Source organism: Drosophila miranda (assembly GCF_003369915.1).
Source record: "Drosophila miranda strain MSH22 chromosome Y unlocalized genomic scaffold, D.miranda_PacBio2.1 Contig_Y1_pilon, whole genome shotgun sequence".
Lineage (NCBI taxonomy): Eukaryota > Metazoa > Arthropoda > Insecta > Diptera > Drosophilidae > Drosophila > Drosophila miranda.
Window position 1 is genome coordinate 5,925,510 of NW_022881603.1, and position 6,000 is coordinate 5,931,509.

The following is a 6,000-nucleotide window of genomic DNA, read 5'->3' on the forward strand; positions in this document are numbered from 1 at the left end:
AATGCCGTTACACGAAAGGATGCCTATCCGTTGCCGCAAATAGACGGTATACTAAGTCGCCTCCCCAGAGCAATGTTCATCTCAAGTCTGGATCTCAAGGATGCTTATTGGCAGATACCCTTGGATCCGGAGTCTCGGGACAAAACTGCTTTCACAATTCCGGGTAAACCTCTATATCAGTTCAAGGTCATGCCGTTCGGTCTCACCAACGCGTCGCAAACCATGACCAGATTGATGGACAAGGTGATCCCGGCGGAACTTCACAATGAAGTCTTCGTCTACTTGGATGACTTGTTAATCGTTTCCGATAGCTTTGAGTCGCATCTAAAGGTATTGAGAGTTGTAGCGCAGCATGTTCGATTGGCCGGATTAACGCTTAACGTGGAAAAGAGCAAATTCTGTATGCGTTCGGTGAAGTATCTTGGTCATATCGTCGGGGAGGGTGTCATTCGAACGGATCCCGGGAAAATTTCGGCCATGATGGACTTTCCAGTACCGAACTCTCTGAAAGCCTTACGAAAATTCCTTGGAATGGTTGGATGGTATCGTAAATTTATAGCAAATTTTGCGTCGATAGCTTCCCCTCTCACTGACTTGCTGAAACCTAAGTGCAGATTTGTCATGACACCAGAAGGACGTACAGCGTTCGAGGAACTTAAAAAATGGTTGTGCTCTGCGCCAGTTCTTCGCAGTCCGGATTTCAACCAGCCGTTCTTTGTGCATTGCGATGCCAGCAAATCAGGAGTTGGGGGCGTCTTGGTTCAAAAGACTCCAGAGGGAGACGAATTTCCGATAGCTTTTGTGTCGAAAAAACTTAATAAGGCGCAAAGAAATTATTCTGTGACCGAGCAAGAGTGTCTGGCGGCAATCGTTTGCATCAACCGTTTCAGAGCCTACATTGAAGGGCATGATTTTACGGTTATCACCGATCATGCATCACTGAAATGGCTCATGACTCAGACGGATCTACATTCGCGGCTAGCCCGATGGGCATTAAAGTTACAGGGCTTTAACTTCAAAATTGAACACCGGAGTGGTCGTTTAAATGTTGTACCCGATGCCTTGTCCAGAGTCAATGAAGAAGATTTGGCGGCCGTGGATGTTGGTTATGGTCAAGCAGTTGATCTCGAGTCCCCAGCTTTTAAGTTCGCCGAGTATGTAGAACTGGCAAGCAGAATAAAAGCCAATGACGTTAACCTGCCGGATCTGAGGGTGGTCGAAGGTCTTGTGTACAGGAAGTGTGATTTCGCCACAGGGAGTACTCTTCATGATAATTTTATCTGGAAGTTATGGATCCCACAGAGTCTTATTCCAGAGGTATTAGCCAATGCTCACGACCATCCCTTAGCATCGCATGGGGGAGTTCATAAGACTTTAGAGCGAGTGCGACAGTTTCTCTATTGGCCAAGTTTAGTCAAAGATGTAAAAGCATATGTACTCGCGTGCGACACGTGCAAATCTACTAAAGCACCGAACTCTGTCCATCGACCCCCGATGGGAGTGGCACCTGAGTCGCAGAGGTTTTTCCAAAAGCTATACGTCGACTTTCTAGGCCCGTATCCACGCTCAAAAAGCGGGAACATTGGTATATTTATAGTGTTAGATCACTATTCAAAGTTCGTCTTTCTGAAATCTGTTAAAAAACTAACGGCTGATCTTGTGATCAAGTATCTGCAGCAAGATCTGTTTCATACTTTTGGCTTTCCGGAGATCATTGTATCGGACAATGGCTCTCAATTTAAGTCGGAAGTTTTCCAGAAGTTTCTCAAGGCGCACAAGATATCACATACGGCCACAGCAGTATACTCTCCGCAGTCGAATGCGTCAGAGCGAGTAAACCGGTCGGTAATTGCCGCCATTCGCTCATACGTGAGGGCAGATCAGAAAAATTGGGACGAGGAGCTGAGCAGTATCTGTTGCGCATTGCGACCATTCCAGCCTCGGAACTTCGCCGTATTATGTGGTATTTGGGCAACAGTTCGTTAGCTCCGGGGAAACATACAAAATTCTGAGAGCTCTTCGATTGTTGGAGGATAAAGCCCTAGTGTTTTCCAAGGAGGATTCGTTAGAGTTGGTACGTAGCAAGGCTTTAACGATAATGGAGAAGCAAAGGGCGAAAAACGAACGGATTTACAATTTGAGATCAAGGGAGATTTCGTATCAAGTGGGCCAAGAGGTGTTCAGAAAGAACTTCAAGCAGAGTAACTTCCAGGCTGGCTATAGTGCCAAACTGGGCCCAGCATATGTGAAGGCCAGAATACGCAAGAAAATAGGGAATGCTTACTATGAATTAGAGGATCTGCAAGGACGGTCTATTGGTCGATACCACGCGAAAGACTTAAAACAATAGCTGATCCGCGCAGTTTGGGATCCGACTTGTGTGATACCACTAAGTCAGATCTTCGGCGGGGGGTATTTGTAACGCTTGGATCAGCCGAGAGAGCTAGTTCGCAGCGCCATCTAGTGGTCGGCACCGTAATGGCCGTGGCAGAGCATACACCCTCTATGGGCTAGGTTTGGGAGGTCACGAAAAGGGGCATAGGAAAGGGTGATAGATTTAACAGCCCAGATTGTCAACTTTCTCTGGCATTTCCCTTGTTCTATGAGAGGGCCCGAAGGTTCTAGCATGTTGAGGGGCTTGGCTTCGGTCTCTTCCCGTTTTGGCGCTCGACCCGAGCATTCGTTTTCTTTTATCAGAAAAAAAAAAAATATTTTTTATCTAAGTGCTTCAGAAACGAGAAAGTCTCGAGTTAATCCGGCGTTAGTTTTTCCAAGCTAGGTAAGATGGAGAAGGGGAGAAAGTAATTGGTCAAACTAGTTAGATGATTTCATCCACATAGGACCGGATATTGGCGCAGTTTATACGGCAGAAGAGGAACGCCGTGTCGCCGCATTTTCATTACAATACCGACCCGGTTCAGCTTCACGGATCCAAAGACGCCGAGGCGTCGAGTAGATCGAGAGACCGAGGGACGCAAAAGAGGTCCAGAGGAGCAGCCGAAGCTGCGGTGGAAAATTTACAGGCCCAAGTACCCGGGCACCAACGACGCTAGCGGGAGTTGAGTGGTTTTTGGAAGAAAAAAAAACTCCATTTTCTGGTTGGAGAGCGAGCCAAGGAAGGGCTACATAGCGCAGACTGAGCGCGATCAAGAACAGTCTGAGATTTCGAGGGGCGGCGCGAGTGGTCGTCGAAAACAGCCCGATTGCGGAAGGTCGGGAAGAGATCGGGAAGGCAGAAATTTGAAAAGAATTAATATGTGTATTGTCGATTGTTTTATGTTAATTTAAATAATTTTTTTTTGTTAGTTTTTTTTTGAGAAAGACATCGGCAGTCGGCAAGGGGCGGCGCGAACGAGAAAAAGAAAAGGGGCGAGAAAGTTTTTTTTTAGTGTAATGAGTCGCTCAAAGTAAGTGTGGAGAGAGGAAAGTGGGGAATTTGTGAGTGAGTTTTTGTTGTGCTTTATGCCACTCCCTATCGGAGTTCTCGTTCCAGGTCCGATTCTCCTCCGGACAGCGCTTTCGTCGGTGGACATGCGGATCTGCGGGTGAGTGTGAAAGAGAAATGTAAAAGGCTCAACTCGAACGATTTGACTCGAGTCCCACTGAAAAAGTAAAGAGGAGAGGGACAAATACTTTATATGCTTCCCCCCTTACTGTTTCTATTTCTTCCCCCCTTTCGGTTTGGCCGTTGTTAATCTTTTTATATGTGAAATAATTATTCATTTTGTTTATCACTATTATTAAGTCATTTTGAAATTCCATCTATTTTATCTGTTTTATGCGTACCTATTTTTGGGTTAGGTTTAGTTTTAGTTTAGAAATTTGTTTATGTAGGGTTCAATAAATTTTATAATGTTCTAGAATATAGTTTTTGTTTGCCTTCGGCTTTCCAGATGCCCCTGAGAGCCCCATGAGAACGCAGAGGGGTCATTCCGTGAAAATTGCGACCTAGGGATGGCCAAGGAAGGGAGGGTCAATCCGCTTCAACGAGATCGGAGGCGAGGAAAAGCGTTCGGGAACAGGTAGAAGAAAGAGCCAATTATGTGTTCAGTCGAATTTTAGGTCAAAATTAACTCTCGTCGTAGCACGCACAGATTATAACCTTGTAATAATGAGAATAGGCATTAAGTGAGAGGAGGGCAAGATCACCACCCCACCTAGCCGACGAGCCTCCCAGCCGGGAATATCTGCGTGCCCCCTTCTCTCACTCCCCGACATCTGCCAAGTTCGTTACAGTTATAAGTAATTATTAATTTCATTATTATAAAGTTAGTGGCGCCCAACAATGGGACCCAAAATAATTGGTAGAACCGCATTTCGATGTGGTCAACAATATCGCAGGAACACACATCAAAAACACTTTCGATTTTTCTGGCAAACTAGATACTATGTAGTAAGCTTGAGAAGAGAAGCATATACGTTGGTCAGTCTGCATTCTGTGTAGAGAAGAGTTTGGATCTCAGCAGTTATACAAGACCAGGTGTGGCCACGAATTTCATAAAGCTTGCATAGTGCCATATTCGAGGGAAAATGCCAAATGTCCTAGGTGTGGAAGAGTCACTTTTGACTTGCAAGGCGGCGCATCGGGCTCGGGCATGCAAACCGCCAAACAGCAGGCAGGAGGCAAAGAAAAAGCTTCAGGCACCCCAGCGGCGGGAGCACCCGTTAATAACCCAGGGTCGGCTCCAGTGGATAGCGGGAATATAGGGATCATGATTACCCAAGCAGTGCGGGCCATGCAAAACGACCTTTTATCCCAGTTGTCGGAGCAGATGGCGCAAATAATACAAACCAATGTCGCTGCTCCTCTTCAACTGACTGGCCGAGATCATCATACTCGAAACTTAGCTCAGGACCATAGTTCGCAGGGTCAGGAAGCAGGCGGAGGCCGAGAATCGACAGGATTTTACAGAGAGGGCAGAGACACTCCTAGAAGTTTAGCTTCCGACCTGTCCCAAAGGCCGGACAAGGTCGTACACATTATGAATGGTTGGAAGCTACGATTTAGCGGGAATGCGGAAGGAATTAGCGTTGATAATTTTATCTATAGAGTAGAAGCTCTTACCCATTCAACGCTGGAAAGCAACTTCGCGGTGCTATGTAGCAACGCTAGCATCCTCTTTGACGGAAAGGCTCGTGAATTCTTTTGGAGGTTTCATAAGTCAGTGGTAGTTGTACGATGGGACTTGCTTTGTCAGGCATTAAGGAAACAGTTCCGAGACACTCGCACGGATGTGGACATTCGAGAAGCGATCAGGGACCGGAAGCAAAAAGAAAAGGAAGGGTTCGATGCTTTTTATGACGCCATAGTTCAGCTAATGGATAGTTTAGAGTCTCCCTTGTCAGAAAAGTCTGTGGTAGACATACTGCGAAGGAATTTGAGGCCCGAAGTAAGGCACGAGTTGCTTAATATAAACATAACTTCGGTTGGGGAGCTCAGGGAAATATGCAGACGAAGCGAGAGTTTCCTGGATGACGTGAGACGGAATTATGGTTATCAAAAGAGTGTCCCTTTCCGTAGGCAAGTGGCTGAGTTGGTGGAGGAGCACATGTCTGATGACGCAACGGAGTTTTCCGAAGGGGAGGGCGAAGGCGAAATAGGAGCGTTGGCCTTGGTATGTTGGAACTGCCATAAGGAAGGACATCGGTACCAGGATTGCGAATCCAAACGCAAGATCTTTTGCTATGGGTGTGGCATTCCAAACATTTACAAACCAGCTTGTGAAAAATGTCAGAAAAAAAACGGCAGGGCGAGCACACAGCCTCGTCAGCTTCAAAGTGTGCTTCGCCAAAAATCCGCGAACCCAGACGCCAGCCAGTAGGAAAGCAACACCAGGCAGTTATAGATACAACCATTCCAGTCCAGTCCGTCAGTAGTGTAGCAACAAATTTATGGCACAATTTCATTAATTCTCATTCAGATGCAGAGGCTGCAGAAACACTGTTCCGTCGTAAGTCCAATTCAAGACACTCCAAACGGATGAGATCATTTTGGAAGGC